The sequence below is a fragment of the Neofelis nebulosa genome, chromosome 14 (assembly GCF_028018385.1).
Source record: "Neofelis nebulosa isolate mNeoNeb1 chromosome 14, mNeoNeb1.pri, whole genome shotgun sequence".
NCBI lineage: Eukaryota > Metazoa > Chordata > Mammalia > Carnivora > Felidae > Neofelis > Neofelis nebulosa.
The window spans coordinates 65,498,334-65,519,706 of NC_080795.1; the positions used below are offsets into that span (position 1 = coordinate 65,498,334).

A 21,373-nucleotide genomic window follows, 5' to 3' on the forward strand; every position below is an offset into this window, starting at 1 on the left:
TTTTGACAATCTTCTTCAAAACAATCGTGGTCAAACTCAGAAGCCCAGGTGAGTGGCCCACCTAAAGACTTAGGTATTTTATACTATTTTTAGATTAGAAAATGGCAGGGAGAATTTACGTTAGCTTCCAACATTTTTAAAAATTCTCCTTCCTAGTTAAAGTGGGTTTGGAAGATCCTGTCTCCATATTCCTTGACTAAAAAGACACTAAGCCTTTTTTTTTGCCCTGAGACATTTTTGCTTCAATAAATTACAGTTATTTGTTGAGTACCAATGGCTTCCTGTTACAGTTAAAGAAAATCTAAAATCTGGGGCACCTGGGTGGCTCAGTCGGTTAAGCGTCCAACTTCGGCTCAGGTTATGATCTCACAGTTCATGGGTTTGAGCCCCGTGTCGGGCTCTGTGCTATCAGCTCGGAGCCTATGGCTTGCTTTGGGTTCTGTGCTTGTGTCTTCCTCTCTGCTCCCCACCTTCTCATACTCTATCTCTCTCAAAAATAAATAATAAACATTAAAAGAAAGAAAGAAAATCTAAAATCTAAAATGACCTGCAAAGCTCTGGCCCTTCCTGCTTGTCTGGCCTCATCTCAAGTTAGGCCAATATGAGCTTACTCTGGTCTGGCCACGCTGTTCCCTTAACATGGCAAAGTCCTTAGGGATTCAGATGTTCACTTTGCTATACTTGAAATCGCCCCACATTTCTGCTTGTCTAACTTTCTCATTTTATTTACATCTCTGGTTAGATGTTACTTTATCTGAGATGTTTCCTAACCTTCCGTTTTGAAATGTCACCATGCTTTAGCTTTATCCCCTTAGACTGCTTCCTGGTTTGGTCACTTTATTTTTGTTCACAGATTCATCCCTAGTGCCTGGTACACAGAAGGTGCTCAATGAACATATGCCAAATGAATAAAATGCCTTGGGGTCATAGGATTGTCAGACACTTTTTTTTTTTTTTTTGTCCACAATATTTTAATGCTTTTCCACTTTTAAATACTGGTTCCAATTTTGTGATTGTAACATTTGGGATGACAGGCACTTTCATACAAATAAAATTTAAAGGAAAAAAGATCTTAGACGGATTGCAAGGATTATATTCTTATGGAGAAAAAATGGCATAATTTTCCTATCTGCAAGGAGAAAGTTGTTTTCATTAGGGTAGTCGAAATTTATAGGGAAAGGCTAAGGTTGTATTTATTTGAGGACTAGTGATTGACACAGTCATACTTTTCTATGTGCTTATTTTGTTTCCTTTTTTTGTGTTAAGTGTTTCCCTCTCACTCCAAGATATGGTATATAAGGTTATCCTGACTCCTAATGAGGGCAGGGCAAGGTATTAGTTTCACTTTGTTCAAGTTCTTGCCTTCAGGCAAGGATTTGACAGCATTCATTAAGGTAACAATCTTCTGAATCAGTGTGATTCATTTGGTGTTTTATTTGCCTGTTTTGTTTACATGAACACAGTAAGAGCGGCTGATTAACACACAAAGAACTTTTTAATGTGTGGTTAGTAAGATAGTCTGAAATGATATTAAGACAAAAGAAAAAAAAAGCCTTTATATGGAGATTTTGTATATCCTCAGGGGTTATAATTTCAACCTTTGTGTGCCAGAAATATCAAATTGCCTTTATTAGCTTGCTTAAAGATAGCAAGAACCAATAAATATTGTTTACTTCTCCAGGTTTGGTCTGGCCTTCCTATCACTGCAGAGATACCTGTTTTTGTTTGTTTCAATTCTGAGATCCCCTAGCTTGTCTATGCTTCTGTCCTGAAAGAAGGAGACTATTTAACTTCCTGTAAAGCTGAGGTCCCTTTAATCATAGACCGGATAACAGACCAGTTACTGTGGAAGACTTTTTAGGTACCAAGTCTCACTTTCAATTTAGCTATATTATCTAGAATTTCTAAAATAAACACGTTTCTCCTGCACATAGAAAACACACACACATTTATATATATATATACAACACACACATATATATTGATTATAATATATATATGTATATATATAATGCATATATATACATATATATATATGTATATATATAAAGAAAAGATGTAGGAATGATGTTTCCCCTTCTGGGCACAGCATTTGAGAGAGAACGGCTACCATCCATTGAAAAGTAATGCAGGAAGAATTGGCAAACAAAAGACATAAGGAAAAACAGGTTCTGTTACGAACTGCAATTAAATGATAAATATGGTGTCTGGAAGTAGTATGGTTTCAACGAGGTGGTCTGATAATTGATTAAAAGACTTGATCATAAATGTTTTCTTCAGTATCAAGCCAGTACCCCAAGGCATCTTCACTTTAATTCCATTTGTGCGCCACGCATATGGCATACTCCCCAGGGAGGCTAAGTGCGGAGCTGTTTGATTTTCACAGCCACTGAGAAACAGGATTTCTGCAAGAATGGGTGGCTTTCTGGTTCACTTTTCCCCACAGACTTAGCAAAATCACTTGCACACAGTAGAGATGCAAGAATGATTTTTTAAAAAATGCATAATATGAATGTATTCTGTGATATTTTCCTCATTGAAGATATTTTAAAATGAACTAAAATAGCTGATGTTACATGAAGCAGAAATACCTACCAGAATTTAGATAATGGTCATATACATGATTTGACCCCCAAATATCCATTTTGGCTTTCATTTCAAACATCTGTTTTTTAAAAAAAGTAATATAAAAATGATAGATTGCTGCACTCCTTATATTTCCTTCATCTGAAAAATTTTAATTCAATTTCCAGTTATTTTCTCAACTAAATATGTTAACAGTATTTGCTCTTATTATTATTTTTAAAATTTTTAATGTTTATTTTTGAAAGGCGGTGGGGAAGGGCAGAGAGAGAGAGACAGAATCCGAAGCAGGCTCCAGGCTCCAAGCTGTCAGCACAGAGCCAATGGGGGGTCTCGAACTCATGAATGATGAGAACACGACCTGAGCCAAAGTCAGAGGCTCGAATGACTGAGCCACCTAGGCACCCTTGCTCCTATTTTTGAATGGGAAGAGTATCCATTTTCTGTTTCTTAATGGTAATATTTAGGTCTTCTTTCTCTGATTTTCCAAGAAAATGGTTCATGCTGAGTTCAAATAGTAATTGAGCCCCATCCAGAACGTAATGGGCAATTACAGATCTCTCTAATTTTGAGAGCCTGTGATATGAGTCTATCCAAGTGGTCAGCTCCATACCTACGAGAAGAGCGTGTGGATAACCATTCTGGCCACTTGGGACTACTCTGAAATCTATCAGCAAATTCCATCCCCTGCCCAAACACTAAAATGGCTCTGATGCCCACGTAGGCCTCTGGAGCAAGCTAGAATCCAATCTTGTCAGCTTCAGCCTCTGGTGTTCTGCTGTATGGTCTATCAAGCATACACTCAAGAAATTTAGACTGTCACTACTGTCCCCAATGTGCCAAACTATCTCAAGAACAAATGGCCCAAATCATTGTGAGAAAAATCATACTTAAATCCAGTAAATCAACCAAACGAGGCTTTTCTACAGCATGCCCAAGTACTGGGTGGCTATTTCAGGGCCCAGATGAAAAGCAAGTTGATGAGTGTCAGTTACACTATTCAAAAGCCCAGTGAAGTTAAACACTCGTCCATTTGGAATCACAAAGGCAATGCCCACTTCGCAGCACATATACTAAAATTGGAATCACAAAGGCATTTATATCCAAGAAATCAACCAGTTGAATAATCCAATAGATCTCAGAGACCCTGGGGTATCTTTATTATGGTCAATTACATAATAAACCACTTCTTTTTAACAGTCTGCCATTGGATATCTTTCTCAGTTTGCATATCATTTAAAAGTTCTTCCATCCATGCTTCATATTCCAGTTCTGATAAAAGTCTGAAATGTTCTTTTCTCAAAAATAGTAGCTTGCCCTTTCCTATGTTGGACTCACTTCCAGGGGAGTAAAAGAAAACACTACAAATAGCAATCGAAAACTAGTCAACCCAAAGAATAACTTTCATTTTTCCCCCTTCCTTACACTTTCATTAAATAGTTCTTTCTCCTTAGGAGGGAGCGCTTACCACCATTTCCATACGCCCCAGCATGTTTACAATGATCTCCAAGTAGTTTCTGCACTGGTTTAAGAATTATCAACAGGAGAGGAACCAGTACCATTGAAACGGTAAAGTGTAGAAACTCCTAATGTCTCTTAAGAGAGAACCCCTAGAGGACTCAACACTGATGAGCAGGAATGACTGAAACTTCTTTGATCAGTAGCTGCCCGGAAAAAGAGTCATTCCATGTTGTATGTTTTTGGGCAAACATCCAAATGTCCTTACTTTTGGTACTCCAGAGGCATCCTGTTCTTTTGTTATTGAAAGCCCTATAAAAATCAAAGTTTCCAGGCAGAAAAGCGAATCTGTCACACTGATTTGCTTCCAGGCCCTGACACTTATTTACTATGTGGTTAATTTGTATTTGATGATAGTCCAGTGAGGTTATGTACAGCTACTGTGTTACATTTTCTCCAGTTGGTCAGTGCGTTATATCAGGAAAAAATGCAATTCAGTAGCGGACTGCAGGCCAAAGATGAAGGTCGTCTTTGCTCGATTATCTAGTCGTGGCAAATTAAAGATGATTAGATGACTCCTTCCAATTAGTGAATGTGTTTCTTTTCTTGCTTTTCTGAGTTAGTAGGTATTGCAATTGCCTATATCCTTTTTCTTCCCAACTATAAACTCAATGAGAGAAAGGATTATGACTTGTTACTATTAGAACATCAACACCAGGGACAATACCTGCAAATAATAGATGCTCTGTAAATATGCTGAAGGAAAGAATACACGAGCCAGCAAAACTGTTCCTTAAATGCCCACTAGAACACCCTGGTGAAATCAATTAGCCTTGATCCAGAAATCAAAAAGTTCAAGGCACAATGCAGTTCACTTTCATTATCTATCCTTTCATATCTCTTGAACGTGCTGAGCCTCAATTTCCCTGTCTGAAGAATGAGCAGAAATTAATCCAACAAGCCCTTCTGAGACTTGTGTGATTCTCTTAAAATAATGTAGATGAAAGCGCTGTGAGTTATAAGCCGCTGCATAAGTGTATGATCAGACATGGCATGTCCCCCTGACACGGATCAGGGAAATACTTTAGGAAGTGAGTGGGGGGTGTAAGAAGGTGGAGAATGCTTAATTTGCCAGAATTCTCTGGGGAGCATGGAATATGGTTGTAAGAAACATTTGATACATTACTTGAGGTACTGAGTGAGATTTTTTACCACTCCTACCCCAAGAGGCATGCTCCACTTTCAAATAATGCTGAATGAAGCTTTCTTCTAAGAATGAGCTCTCCACTTAACTGCAGATTTTTGAATACAGAGAGGGACAGAAGTATGGAGCCAGAGGGGCACTGCTTGAAGCACAGAGGATGATTTCCCTACGCCCAGCAAACTTCCCTGAAAATTAAAGAGACAATCATTTATTTCTTTAAGACTTTGAGATGATGATGCCTATCAAAGATAACAAAGCAAAAGCCTGTCTGGGATGTACACATATTGTACATCCAGCCGCATGTATAATCACATCAGAATCATATTGGACCTAGAGAAACTCCAGACTGTGTATCATGAAGTCAGAATACATTAATGTAGGAGGGATCAAGCTCAATCTTAGCCAGAAAGTTAATCTCAAATAGCAATGTTGGGACAGACCTGGAGTCAGAACCCAATATTCTACCTCCCGGTGTACTAAACGTTTTACAAGTGATTATATTTTAAGCATTGATTCAAAACCATTGAACAGATTGGTGATTTGTGCCACATTTTTCCATCATCTCTCTCCAAATGGATGGCCTACATTCAAACCAGGCAGATAAAAACTGGTAACAGCTTGCTAATGGATGTCAGAATCTTAACTCATTTTATTCAAGTGTTCCTTCATTTATTCCTTAATTCATCAAACATGTATTAGATGCCTAAATGGTCCAAGCATCTGGAGTTGCATAGGGAATTATAGTAAATACAAACAAACATTGTGTGTATGTGTGATCTGAAATGTTTACTAGTTGTGGTATGAGAGAAGAAACATACCATTAAAATAAAACATTTGGCTCTTGGGCTAATTGCCAAGATGTTCGAAAAAAAAAAAACAACCATGTCCATTTTCTGTGCTCCTCATCATGACTGTGTTAAATCAAGAATATAAAGCCGCCACCAGAGATTTGACTGCAGTATTTCATTTCTCTTATACAAATTAAATAGAATACTGACATTCAAATTATGCCTATTTTCACCTTAATGCTTTTGCAAGATTACCTGAAAACTTCAAAGCAGTTTGAAATAGACTCACCTATATATTAGTCAATTCGACAAACATGTATAATACGTCTCACGTTCCAGGCACAGTGAACACGTACTGGGGAGTACAGATCTAAAACTGCTCCAAAAGAACTCATTTGAAAACAAGTAGCGGTTGAATAAATAGCTTATAATTCAGCACGACAGTACAACTCATGCAAGATACAGAGAATGCACAGAGGTGCATGGAGGAGAGTGAGGTTCATTGGACTTGGGTGTTCAGAGGTTTCCTGGAGAATGCTAAGTTTAAGTTACATTTGGAAGGAAGGATAGGGGGTGAGGGTAGAGATGGGCATGTCAGAATGAAGGATCAACATTCGCTGAGGAACAGAAGCATATGACAAATTGTGTGCCCTGGGAAATACAACCAACTCATGACTACGGGAGCAAAATACACAAAACTAATTATGATAAAGTTGTTTGTTAGGTATTACTAACTTCCATAAGACAAACCCTTGGGCTGTATTAGTTGAAATTTTTACAGAGTCTTCCACATTCTCTGTCTCTCCATCAGACTGTTACTTTTGTGATCATATAGTTATGATACGGAAAAATGGCCAGCCAAATGCACAACTGACTACATGATGGCAAAGACAGAATTGGGATACCACTCTGAAATACCTTTCTACGGCCACCGAAAGATTTGTCCAAGGTCCGGATCCCTCCTTGCCATCTCCTCCCTAGCATCTTTTATTTTCTAGTAAGTTTTTCATCCCTTCTTCACTCTCCTTCCTTGCCCTTCCCCCCTCCCCCTGTCCTTCTCTTCTTCCTCTTCCTCCCCCTTCTATGTGTTTACAACCTTCTATGTCTATGACTGCATCCCAAACCTACACTTCCGTTTGTAAAGTGCTTTTAAATCTATGTTTCCAGAATTCTTCAGAACATCCTGTGGGGAATCCTTGCGGAAGTCTGGGCCAGTGGCAATGCGGGCTTACTGTCTTCACAGATCTTTGCCAGATTCACATAGATCTGCTATGTAAATTCGGGCTTTGGGCAAGATTTCAGGTGAAAAAAGAGTTCTTATCCTTCTTTAAATTTTAAAATTACTCCCCTTCTAGTATGACTCTCCTCTTTTGAAGATAAACTGAGGCAAATAGAGGAGTAGTGACAGTATTGATACTGTGCAGCTATCTAGACAGAATGACACTCAAATATGGGTCTTTTATTCTCAGATGCTCATCACATTAGATGGTTCCAGACAAGGGATCTTTTCTACCACCTCGCCCACTGTAGGGAAAGAAATCCCTGTCTGGGAACTGTAACGACAAGAGGGTCACCATGCTCCGTGTTTCTCCTTAAGTATAGACCTAACTGCCTCCTAACCTCCTTTTAGCTTTCATCAGAAACCCTCTGTCCATAACTTTCCACATTTAATTCAATGTGAAGACGTTAATTATGAATTTACTACATTTATTATGCTCAGTCTTGGAAATACAAGGTTAAAAGTATATGTGTAGTCTTTGAAATGGAGTTTCTCATCGACTTCTCTGGGGATGGGAGACACGGACATGCACACAGTGGACTCCTTCAATGAAGGAGGAATGTTGTTATGGGTTGAATTGTGTCCCTGAAAAGATATGTTGAAGTCCCAGTCCCCAGGGCTCCAGAAAGTGCCTTTGTTTGGAAATGAGATCGTTGCTGATGTGACTCGTTAAATTAACATGGAGTCACACTGGAATAGGGTGGGGCTCTAATCTCACATGATGTGCCCTTATGAGAAGATGGCCACATGAAGACACAGAGACACAGGGAGGGAGAGCACCATGTGACATGGAGGAGAGACTGGAGTGGCACATCCACAGTCCAAAGAACACCAAAGATTGCCAGCCATTATTAGGAGCTGGGAAAAAGGTATGGAACAGATTCTCCCTCAGAAACCTAAGGACTCAACCTGATTTCCATTCCCTGATTTCAGACTTTTAGCTTCCAGAACTATGAAACAATAAACTATTGCTTTAAGCCACCCGGCTTGTGGAACTTCATTATAACAGCCACAGGAAACTGATACAGCCGCATAAAGTTCACACGTGAACAAGTCATTTTCCAGTCAGCTGTGTGTGTGGCACACCTGTGGGAGTAGGTGACATTTTAGTTGGATGCTCAGGGGTAAGTTGGGCTGGTCCGGAGGGAAAAGGGAGGGTAGGCGTCCACAGCAGAGGAGAAACAGAAGCAAAGGACAAGATTTGGAAAGATCTTTTGGCATCTGAACAATGCTGAGGAGTCCTGCACAGCCCCAGCGTGGAACATGAGGTGCTTTGGGCAAAGCTGTTGCAATGCCCTTTTGCAACAAGAGTTTACTTAAATAAATAAAAAAGAAACAACTTCAAGTTTTGAAATCACTGTGTGTTTGTGTGTGTGTGTGTGTGTGCGCGCATGCACGTGTGTGTGTGTGTTTAAATATGTATCTATCCCCAGATGGTTTTCCTTTCTTTCTTTTAATTTCTTTTTAATTATGGCAGCTATTCTCCAAACATGTTTTTGTTTATCTCAAACTAAGTATACAGTTTCAACATATGGAGCATATTTTGTTTTACTTCAGTTTATCTTAAGAAATCAACTTTCCTAACTCTTGTTGGCAGTGAACCCAAATGATTTCTTACTTTTTATTTCCCCCTTTACTTTCTCCTCTTCTTTCTTTCCTTTCAATTATGATTTATCTGTATCTCCCTCCCTCTCATTTTCTCTCCCTTCCTCCTTCCCTTTTTTCCTCCCTCCCTTCCTTCCTTCCTTCCTTCCTTCCTTCCTTCCTTCCTTCCTTCCTTCCTTCCTTCCTTCTTTTCCTTCCCTCCTCCTTTCCTTTCCTTTCCTTTCCTTTCCTTTCCTTTCCTTTCCTTTCCTTTCCTTTCCTTTCCTTTCCTTTCCTTTCCTTTCCTTTCCTTTCCTCCATGCCTCCCTTCCTCCCTTCCTTCCTCCCTCCTTCCCTTCCTTTCTTTTTCCTTCTGGAAAGTCACAAAAGGTATCTGATGTTGACGAACTGGCTCAATTAGTGGCAAAAACCAACCGTTCCTTGGCTTGTGGATATTTAGTCAGCCTAGAACATACACAAATTAGAAATAATGTGAATAAACAAGCCAGCAGTAATATTTGCTCTTATGTTTATAGTACCATGAACCTGGTAGTCAAGTCTGTTCATAATCTCGACCCAAAGTTTCTTATCTGCCTTGTTGTGCATGATGCTTTTCCAACACTGTGTATTCGCCTTCTTTGTTCTTTCTTTCCTCAGAAAGCTCATTTTCATCTTCTCAGCCTATTGCACTCCACTACACCCTTCAAATTCCAGTGCATGTGTCCCTCCCTCTGACACATTTATGATGCTCCCTGACAGAATTAATCCTATTCTCCCCTGCATGCTCCCAGAGCTCTGTATATCCCTCTATCCTTGCTTTCTTGTGATTGGAATTTATTTTCATACCTGCCTCCTCCACTAAACTGTGATCAAAAAATGGTTTCTCATTGCTCTGAAGTCTTCAATCTAGCAGAGCAGAGGCACAGAGTAAGCACTCCGTAAATTCTCACTGGAGACATGCTGGAGTGAAAAGGGATTGCAATCCTTCTACAAGGAGTAAAAAGCTTGTCTTTAATATCCTTGCAACTCCTCTGAAACCATCTGCACACTTCCCAATTTGAAGAGTGCTGGGAATGTCAGAAACTGGGCCCTTGAGGCAGAAAGCCACCAGGAATGCTGAGCCTAAGACTCTAGGGAAACTGATCCTTTCTTGGTATGTACATTCGTGTAGCAGAAACTGGGCATTAACTAGACTTCAAATGTAGTGTGGAAGCACAGTGATACAGTCATGAATGTTTCTGCAGTGACACTATACAAAAGCGTTTACCACTTAAGCCAATGCTAAAAACTATTGCTGAGATGGCTTCTGAGGGTAAGTGTGCGGTAATGACTTGTGAGGTCTGCTGGAAGCATGAAAAGAAGAAGTAATGGCATGTGTGAGGCATACTTAGCTTGCCTGTACTCCACTAAAACAAAGCCTATGTCTTTCATCTTAAGACCTCCAGAACCTTATTTGACACATTGAATATGATCTACATGGGGCTGTTGGAAGGAAGGAAGGAAGGAAGGAAGGAAGGAAGGAAGGAAGGAAGGAAGGAAGGAAGGAAGGGAGAGAGGGAGGGAGGGAGGGAGGGAGGGAGATCGTCTAACCTCATAAATAGCACACACAAGAAATTGCCAGCTTCATAGGTACAGGTCTATAATTCCTGCACCCCTCTATTATTATCAAGTCTTTTCAATGGCCTTGTGATATAAGAAACCTTAAAAATTACATTGCATGACCCCTAATTCCAGCAACTTATAAGCCGTTTATGTCCCTCAAGCACTGCTCAATGGAAATCTGTGCACTGAGTAGGGTTAGTGGCCCACGAACTAAGCACTGGTTCTATGTTGCTCACAGTGACTGCGGTCCCCTTTCTCTGACCACCTCCTTCTAACAAGGGGCTTGGAAGTAGCAGTAATATAAGGTGGTAAGGAGAAAAATGCAGAGAGGCTAAAATAGATAAGGTGGGTTGGGAACCCGAGGAGGGAGACAGAATGCAGGTAGGTAGGGTGCCAAGCAGGTCTGGTCCAGGAGGAGGGGCAGAGGGCTATGGTGCTGTACAGGGACCCACTGTCATCAGGAGTCAGCCTCACTACAGTGCCCCCTTGGACTTAACTGTGTTCCTCCCTGAGGTCCTCACCTTCACCTCTTATGGGCAAATCAAACAGCTTCTTGCCCTGTGGTAGTAGGACTTCAACATCTATATGTTCACCGGAGAGCCACAGCACTGGACCCCGGATTAGGGTATGTTTGTGCCACATCAGGACTACGGAACACTGTGATCTGGGAGAAATGCTAATGGGTCGTGTCCATCCTTATTACAAAGATGGTGTGTGAAGGACTGAGATGACAGATGATAATTACAGAACGTTAAATGCTACAGACACATGTCTGGACTATTGTCCTTATATTGTCCTTATGGTAGGATATTCCTTCCCAACTGAGGATACTCAATCCCAGGCCAAAAACCAGAGATTGAAAGAGCACATGGTTTATCAGCGGCAGAGTTCTAGAACCTCACTTTGTGACTTGGTTTTTGTTTCCCTCACCCTCATCTTCAGAAGCCAGGCTGCCTCTGCTAGGAAGTACTTGTGTTTTGTTCATCTGTTTTTTGTTTTGTTTTGTTTTGTTTTCATTACAAAAGGGCGACCTTCCTTATTACATTAGTATCATTTATGTACCTTGTTTCATTTTCATTTAAATTGAAAGTTGAACAATCTAAATAAGGAATTTATATTCATAGTTAGAAGGGAATTTTCTAGCTGAACATCTCACAGGTCTGGATCCTGAGGTTCTGGGAGTTTGATAAATTGCTTGCCTGGTGACAACTGAGCTAGAGTGGCAGAGTGGGAGTGACAGCCCTCACTGGTACATGTCTCCTGGCCCAGCCCTGCCTTTGAGAGCTGAGTTAATGAAGAGATAACGATCTTTCTAAGCAACATTCAGCATTTCAAGTGGTATGGGACAGTGGACTTATACACCACCCGTGCCGTCAAGTCTGGGGTCTTAAGAGCTTTGCCACACCTCTGCGGTACCTGTATCTATCAGGCAATTGTTCTCAGGTGTCCTGAGTGAAAGAAGATGGTTTTTGATCCAGAAGGAGATGGGTCCCCATCCCCTGTCCCCTGCCATGTAGACAGGGTGTGGTCTGGTCCTCCTTAGGAAGCAAACCCAGAAGGCAGGTAGGCAGGACTCCCACATGAGAATTTGTAATGTTTTGCCACGGGGTCACCTAACTCCCACCCATCAGTCATCAGCTGACAGGTTTCCCTCTCCTGCTTTCCACTGTGGAAAACCCTCTTCTATTCTCTGTCCTGGGAGACAGCCGGGGTTTCTCAGGTTCTTCCCCTCTTCACCCAAGAAGCACACACTTATGATTAATCAAACTATGAATGCATATGTCAGTCTGAGGGTGGCTTCTTTAGAAACAGCCAGGGGACTGTGTATTTAATGTTCTGAAGCACATTTTTGCCCCAGGAGTCAGGCTAACTTCTGTTGAGAATTGTCTCCAGCTCTGTCAATGATGAAACAGAAGCTCTTCTGTAAACCCCAATTTCATGCCATGAGAAGATTGCACTCTTCGCTAAGACTTTAAGAATGGTTTTGGGGAAATGTTGTAGACTTTTAAAATAGGAAACCAGCAAAACTCCCACAATCTTCACATTAACATCGTGATTTCTAATTTACAAAGCACTTCCCAGTCAGTCTTTGACTTCAAACCACAGAACAACCACACTGGTTAGGAGGAGTTGGTTATGGAAATCTGCGTCCCTATGCTCCATCCAACTCCACTGACAACACTCGGGCCCTTGAAAAAGCCCTTCCCCTCCCACCTTCAGCATCTGCTCCCACTATTTTCTCTGTCAGAACTTTCCAAGGGAATCCTGCCCATCTTCTCAGGGCCCATTTAGTTAACTTCCTCTTATCCTTCAGTTGTGAGCTCATATCAAGTTTTTCAGGGAAGTCTCCCTTCCCGGACCATCCCTCGTCTTTTGTCATCCCAACATTCCTTAATAATCCTATTAGGCTACAGGTCATTTTTATGTTTGGCTTAACTATTTTATCCAGGGCACGTGTTCAGCATATAACAGACCCGTAAATACTGGAGAAGGGAGTGAGTGACTGCCACCCACCTTTCTTTTCGGCTGAGAAATCTGAAGCTTAAAGCAGCATGCCAAAGGTCATGTTTCTAATAAGAGTTTGAGGAGTCAGACTTGTAATTCCGAATTTCGGCATTGCCACCTGCTCACTTGGGTGATTTTTCTCTGAGTCTCTGGTTCTCTTTTCCTTTATTTGTTAAATTCAGATAATAGAAACAAAGGGAACAGCTAGTTAAGTACTATGTGAGATAAAGTATATACAGGGCTTCTGTACTCAGCATACTCTTAATAAATTCATTCACGTCTTTTAAGTCTGTTAGCTGGACTACTGATCCTAGTCTATAAAATTATCTCTATCTTGTTCAAAAACATCAGTGTCTTGGGGCACCTGGGTGGCTCAGTCAGTTAAGCGTCTGACTCTTGATTTTGGCTCAGGTCATTATCTCACCGTTTGTGAGTTTGAGGCGTGCATTGGGCTCTGCACTGACAGTGTGGAGCCCGCTTGGGACTCTCACTCTCCCCCTCTCTGCCCCTCCCCTACCCATGCTCTCTCTCTCCAAATAAATAAATAAGCTAAAAAAAAATCAGTGTCTCCTCCTATCCATGGGAAATCTGAAGCAAAAGGGAAGGAGGTGCTAAATGCAACTAGTTTTCTCTTTTCTCCTTTAGTTCATAATGCAGTGACAGAAGAGACTGTGGAATAAACTTTCCAAGGCAATATCAACAGGCAAAACTCATATTTATTTAGTTTATTTAGCATCTTCCTAAATGCCTGGTATAATGTTTGTTGCCTTCATCTTTATTCCAATTAATAAGGACTGTTCGAAAGACAGGCTCAAGATGGAAATGCAAATGTTCTGGAGTAATTGAAATGAAAGATTTCTCATGGTGAAACGAGGTTGAACTCATAGTGCTGGTACTGGTGGGTATGCTAAGGGATGGAGCTATGGCAGCAGCCAAGATGGTAGTTAAAGAAGTTGTCTGAAGAGAAGGTTTAAATGGTGAAAGAGAAAGAAAGAAAGAAAGAAAGAAAGAAAGAAAGAAAGAAAGAAAGAAAGAAAGAAAGAAAGAAAGAAAGAAAGAAAGAAAGAAAGAAAGAAAGAGAAAAGAAAAAAGAAAAGAAAAAAGAAAAGAAATAGAGGAGAGAATAAGCATCAGATATCAAGAGATATTTCACTCAAGCTTCTTGACACATAATCTTGTGTTTGATCCACCAGGTTACCTGGGGTGTTCTATAATGTTCCTATGTACAATGTATAATTTATATCCTCTGTATCATATTCCTAAGCTATTAAAGGCACAACACAGACCAAAGATATTTATAGAAATTATTGTACTATAATAGCAATGGAATATAAAAATACTATTCTTCAAGGATTCTACATTTGAGAAGGATATTGGAAAACCCACACATATATGACTTAATATGTATTATCTAATTCATTGAACTTCAAAACTACTTTCAAATAGCTACATTAGAGGCAGTAATTACACATATTTAAAGCTGGCTAGAGAGAGCTGATCGAGAACACTGACATGGATAGCAAGATGTTTGTTTGTGTATGAGAACAGGCAAGGGAACGGCAGTAAAAACCTGGGTTCCAATTCTAGCTATGCCATTGTATGATGTCTGTGACATTAAGGTTTGGAAGTGAAATGTGGGGATAGTAACGCCTGCATCACAGGATAGATATGATTAAATAAGATTGAAAATAATAGGAGTATTGTCCATACACTAATACCTGTAGTATAGTCTACTTCATAAATTCTGTTTTTCTCCCTAAAGGCATTTGTTCTTTCTGACTCTGTTTTTCTTGATAGTTTTCTGCTTTTTAAACAGGAGAGAAAGAGAAAGTACCTTTGGATACTAAATTGTATATGGTTGCCATACTGCCGGAAACCACAAAGTAACCATGCTTTGCCTACTGCGAGGGTGCCACTCTCACCCACTGTACCTCCTCTACCTTTCTCCTCCTCTACCTTTACCTTGGCTACTTTAAGGAAGAAAAAAAACAATCAGGGGTGAGGCCAAGATCTCTCTTATTCTAAAGGGGACCAAAGTTCATACACATACATTTCCTGATCTTCAGGAAAGAAAAAGATTCAAGCCTTTTTTACTCTGCATGTATATACAACCAAGTCACTTTCTTTTTCTTGACCTATTACACTGGCTAAACCCTCTAATACAGTATCAAATAAAAGTGATAAGACTGAGTATCCTTGCCTTGGTCCTGACTTTCAGGGGAAAGTATTTGGGTTTTTCACCATTAAAATATGGTGTGAACTGCAGGATTTTCATAAATGCCCTTTTTTTAGATTAAGGAATGTGTCTCCCACTTGTAGGTTAATGAGGCTTAAAAAAAATTAAAAAGTTTTTTTAATGTTTATTTATTTTTGAGACAGAGAGAGACACGGCATGAGCAGGGAAGGGGCAGAGAGAGAGGGAGACACAGAATGTGAAGCAGGCTCCAGGCTCTGAGCTGTCACCACAGAGCCCGACGCGGGGCTCGAACTCACGAACTGTGAGATCATGACCTGAGCCAAAGTCGGACACTTAACCGACTGAGCCACCCAGGCACCCCTAAAAAAAATTTTTTTTAATGTCTATTTTTGAGAGAGAGAGACAGAGTGTGAGCAGGGGTGGGGTAGAGAGAGAGGGAGACACAGAATCCAAAGCAGGCTCTGGGCTCTGGACTGTCAGCACAGACCCCCACATGGGGCTCAAAGCCACAAACCACGAGATCATGACCTGAGCTGGTCAGATGCTTAACTGACAGTCACCCAGGTGCCCCGATGAGTCTTTTTATTCGGGAATGGATGTTGGATTTTGACAAATATTTTTCTACATTTTTGAGATGATCTTTTTTTTTTTTAGCTTGTTACTATGGTTAATTAAAGTGATGAAGTTTAAATTGTAAGATAGTAAGCCAATCTTGCATTATTGAGATAAAATTATTTTGATCATGATGTATTATCCTTTTTATATACGATTTGAGTTAGGCAAAATCGTATTACAATTTTTGGATTTATATTTATGGAAGATATAAGGCTCTAGCTTATTTTTCTTCTTATTTCTTCATCTGGTTTTGATATCAGAAGAACACTGGACTCACAGACTGATTTGGGATGAGATCTTTCTTCAAATTTGTGGAAGAAGTTTTGCAAAATTGTGTTATTTCTTTCTGAAATACTCGGTGTAATTCACTATTAAAACAGCTTAACCTGGAGTTTTGTGGGAAAATTTCTCACTACAACTCAACTTCTTTAATAAAAATAGGCTATACAACTTAACTATGTCTTCTTTCCTGATTGTATTTGTATTTATTGTTTTTCAAATAATTTTTCCATTTCATCTAAGTAGTTGAATTTATTGGCATAAAGTTGTACATAATATTCCATCAAATTTTTTTATATACATAACATCCATATTGATGTTCCATCTGTCATTGTAATATTGGTAATATGGGTCTTCTCCCTTATATGTAATCTATCTAGCTAGAGATTTATCAAATTTATTGATATCCTTAAAGAACCCATTTTTTATTTTTTATGTAGTTTTGGATTTTTTTTCTATCATTTGCTATTTTTTTTCTATTTCATTGATTTCCACTGTAGTCTTTATTATTTCCTTTATTGCTAACTTTAGATTTTATTTACTCTTCATTCTAATTCTTTAAAAAAAATTTTTTTTATGTTTTTATTTACTTTTGAGACAGAGAGAAACAGAGCATGAGCAGGGGAGGGGCAGACAGAGAGGGAGACACAGAATCTGAAGCAGGCTCCAGGCTCTGAGCTGTCAGCACAGAGCCCGACATGGGGCTCGAACTCACAGACTGTGAGATCATGACCTGAGCTGCAGTCAGACGCCCAACCAACTGAGCCACCCAGGCACCCCGACTTCATTCTAATTCTTAAGATGGAAGCTGAGGTCACTGATTTGAGAACATTTTTTCTTAACAATAGACATTTAAGGTTACAAATTAATCTCTAATTCTGCTTTTGCAATGTCCTGCACACTTTGACATTTGTTTTCACTGAGTTCAAAGTACTGAATTAAAAAAAAAAATTCTTTTTTCATCTTTTTTTGGCCGATAGGTTATTACTTGAAGTACATTATTTAATTTCCCGTGTTTAGAGATTTTTCACATATCTTTGTTATTGATTTCTAATTTGGTTTTATTGTGATGAAATAGCATAATTTTTTACTTGAATCACTTTCCAGTTTTTGGGAAGAGGGGCCCAGAATATAGTCTATCTTGGCAAATGTTCCATGTGCACATAAAAAGAAATTTTATCCTACTGTCATTAAGTAGCGTGGTCTGTAAATGCCAATTAAGTTGGTTGATAGTACTGCCCCAGTGTTATGTATTTTACTGATTTTTTGTGTACATTTTCTATCAATTAATAAGGAAGTAATCTTGAAATCTCTGACTCCAATCGTGGATTTGTCTATGTCTTCTTTGAAGATCTGCTAATTTTTCCTTCAACATGTGGAATTTCTGTTGTTTGGGGGCATAAGTTTTAGGATTCTTATGTCCTCCTGATGAATTGTTCCATTTATCATTATGAAATCCTCCCCCAACCATATCCTTAGCAGGGTTCTTTGTTTTGAAATCTTTTTTGTTTGAAGTTAATTAAGCTACTCTGCTTCCTTTGATTAGTGTTAACATAATGTTTTCCATCTTTTTTTTTAAACGTTTTTATTTATTTTTTTGTTCCTTTGTATATAATGTTTCTTTTTTTCTTTGGCTACATTAAGACTTCTTTTTATCACTGATTTTAAGCAATTTGATTGTAATTGACCACGTTACCATTTTCTTCATGCTTGTGGCATTTGTGTCCATTGAAATTCTTCAATATATAGACTAATTATTTTCAACAAATTTGGAATATTTTCAGCCATTATTTCTTCAAAAATTATTTCTCAGGTCACCAGCGTGGCTCAGTTGGTAAAGTGTCCAACTCTTGATTTGGGCTCAGGTCATGATCTCATAGTTTTGAGTTTGAGCCCTGCACGAGGCTCTGTGCAGACAGCATGGAGCCTGCTTGGGATTCTCTCTCTCTGCTCCTCCCCAACTAATGTTCTCGCTCTCTCTCAAAGTAAATAAATAAACTTAAAAAATTATTCCTCTCTCCTATTTCCTTTCATTTGAGGACTCCTATTACTCCTATTACTAGGCCTCTTGAAGTTCCACAGTTCATTGATCCTCTCAATTTTTCTAGTCATTTCTTTTCGATGAGTTTCATTTTATATAGTTTTTCCTCTTGGTACCTCCAAGATCACTAATCTCTTTTCCTGCAGTGTCTAATATGCCATTAATCCCATCCAGGGTGTTCTTCATTTCAGACACTATACTTTTCATCTATAAAAGTTCAATTTGGGTACTTTTTTGGTATTCTATGTCTATTATATTTTAAATATTTACTCTGAATTCTTAAACATACAGACTACCATTATAATGTCTTATTTAATGTCCTTGTCTACCAGTTTTATTCTGTGTTCATTTTGTATCAGTTTCAATTGATTGACTTTTTTCCCTCAGTATTGATTGTATTTTCCTGCTGCTTTTGTAAACTTTCAATTTTTTATTGGATGCCACAATTGTGAATTTGTTTTTGAGTACTGGATTTTTGCCTTTCTAAAAATATTCTGGAGCTTTATACTGAGATGTGGTTAGGTTATACGAAAATAATTTGGGGGTGCCTGGGTGGCTCAGTTGGTTAGGCGTCATCTCTTGGTTTCAGCTCAGGTCATGAACTCACAGTTCGTGGGTTCAAGCCCTGCCTGGGGCTCTGTGCTGACGGCTTGTGAAGCCTGCTTGGAATTCTGTCTCCCTCTCTCTCTGCCCCTCCCCCGCTCACTCTTTATCACTCTCTCAGAAATAATAAATAAACAGACATTAAAAAAAAAAAGAATTTGTTTCTTTGACTTTTCCTCTTTAAAGCTTGTTTGGCCAGAATAGGCAGTCTTTAATACAGGATTAATTTTCCCCACTATTGAAGCCTAATTATTCTGAGTATACTACCCAATGTCCAGTTTATTATGAGATTTTCTGCTCTGACTAGTTGGAACATGCACTATTAATGAATGGTACTATGTTACCTCTCAGTATGGTTCCTCCTAATTCTTTTAGTATTTTTTTCCCTCAACTTTGGGTACTTTTCTCGTGTGCTCGTGCTAATCAGTATCCAGCTGTGTACTCAAAGGAGGCTCTTCCCCAATCTCTAAGATTTTCTCTCTGTTAAGCTTTCTCCTCTCTGGTATTCTGCCCTGTGGGCTCTTGCTATGTCACCTTGCTTGGACTTCCTGCTTCATTTCCTCAACTCAGGGAGTCAGCAAGGCTCTGCCTGGGCCCCCTCTTCCTGCCCTACAGCCTGGAAACTCACTCCAGGTAATAATTTGAGACGATCGTAAGCTTCATCCCATTTGTTTCCCAGGTTTTGGTTGTCATTGTCCTTCAACGTGTGATGTCCAAAATACTGAGAACTACACTTTCACAAATTTTGACCAGTTTTAAAATTTTTTTTTCATGGTGTTAAGGTAAATTATGTCCCTTTTATTCCATTTCTCAAGAGGTGGAAGTCATAAACCAGATCTAGTTTGTGGTTCCAGGTCTCTATATTTTACTTACTCTGAAAAGTCAGTAGCCAGACTAGATGTTTTATTGGTCCACATGGAGATGAAATACCTACTTTACTTTCAAAACTTTTTTTTTTTTTCAATCAGATATACCATTAGTGTGACTGACTGGAACCAGTTGGCAAATAATAATACTGTACTCTAATGATTCAATATATTTATTCTTTCTTCCCTTCTTTAGAAAGTTCAGCCGCCTCAGAAAAATCATTTGCAACTTGAAAAAAAATGTACCATGCAAATGGTTTGATTTGAAATTAAAATTTAAATCTATGCTCATTTTTTTTTGTCTTTATTTTCCTGGAGGGAAATCAGAGCAGCATACGGCGACAAGCCAACGACGGTAAAAAACTCTTTTTCCTGAATGATGAGTCATGTTTCCTGTAGTTACTGTCCTTCATGTGAGAATCCTTAATGATCAAACATAAAAAGTGACTGTAAGAACCAAACTGAAAGGTTTTGAAGTTTTGCAAAGAAATGGATTATGCGACTTCACTGCCTAAATCATCCTAATACTTCCTATTTGAATTCAAATTTCATATGACTCATGTCATGCAGCCCTATTAATTATCTCCAGTTTGAAGTGCGCATGGTCCTTCATGATCTTATCTCTCTCCCCTTGGCACTTGGGCCTTCTGTTTCTTGTACCTACAAAGCTATCTCCTACAGCAAAGCCTTCATACAAGTTATTTCTTCTGCTGGAATATTTTTTCCATGATTATTATATGGCTGGCTTCTTTTCAACATTCAAGTTTCAACTCAAATATTACTGCCCTAAGAAGTGTTTCTTGACTATGCTAGTTAACGTTGTGGGCTTACCCACTGTGGCAGTGGTCAGAATTCTAAGATGACCCACAATTGCCTATAGCTTTACACAATCTACTGTCTTTCAGTATGCACAAGACCTGTGAATAGGTTGGGGTATCACTGTTATCATTATGCTATGTTATTTGGCACAAGGAAGTATACAGATGTAATTGTGTCCTGAATAAGTTGACTATAAATTAATCTAAAGGGCGATTATCCTGGGTGGCCCTGAGCTAACCAGGCAAACTCTTTGAAAGCAGAGATATTCTACTGTTTTTGTGGAGGAAATAATTGTTTGGTGAGAGTCTACGGTGGGAGTCACCTGGCATGGACCTGAGGGCAGCCTCAACACATTACTTTCGGCCAAAAGCCAACAAGAATATGAGGACCTTAGTCCTACGATTGCAAGGAACTGAATTCGACCATCAAGATGAATGCACTTGGAATAGTATCTCCTGATTGAGCACCACATGAGGCTCTAACTCCAGTTAACATTTTACTATCAGCCTGAGAAGACCTTGAGCAGATGGCTCAGTTAACTCATGCCCAGACTCCTGACCTAGGAAAACTGTGAGTTGATAAATTGCGCTGCTTTAAATTGCTAAATTTCTGGTAATCTGTTACGCAGAAACAGAAAATGAATACACCCAAATCACTTTCTATCACACTGCACTGTTTTATTTTCTTCGTGGCTGAAAACCCTTTGAAGTTATCTTCTATGTATTTCTTGTTTATTTCAGTTATCTACCCCTAGAATATACATTCTACTAGAAAAGCAATTTTGGTTGTCATACTGCCAGGTTGATTCTGGCTATTCTGGCTATTTGGGAGGTAGATTGGAGAGAACTATAAATCTGTTTCTGTTTTGCTGTTTAAAAAAAGAGAGAGAGAGAGAAGCTAATATATACTGTATAATATTGAAATTTTCTCAGTGGGACAAAATAATCTTT

General features: G+C 39.2%; 1 pseudogene; it reads right to left on the reverse strand.

The window, feature by feature from the left end:
• Positions 1–2,996: 2,996 nt before the first annotated feature.
• On the reverse strand, positions 2,997–11,140 carry LOC131494542 (metalloendopeptidase OMA1, mitochondrial-like; annotated as a pseudogene).
• Positions 11,141–21,373: the final 10,233 nt, after the last annotated feature.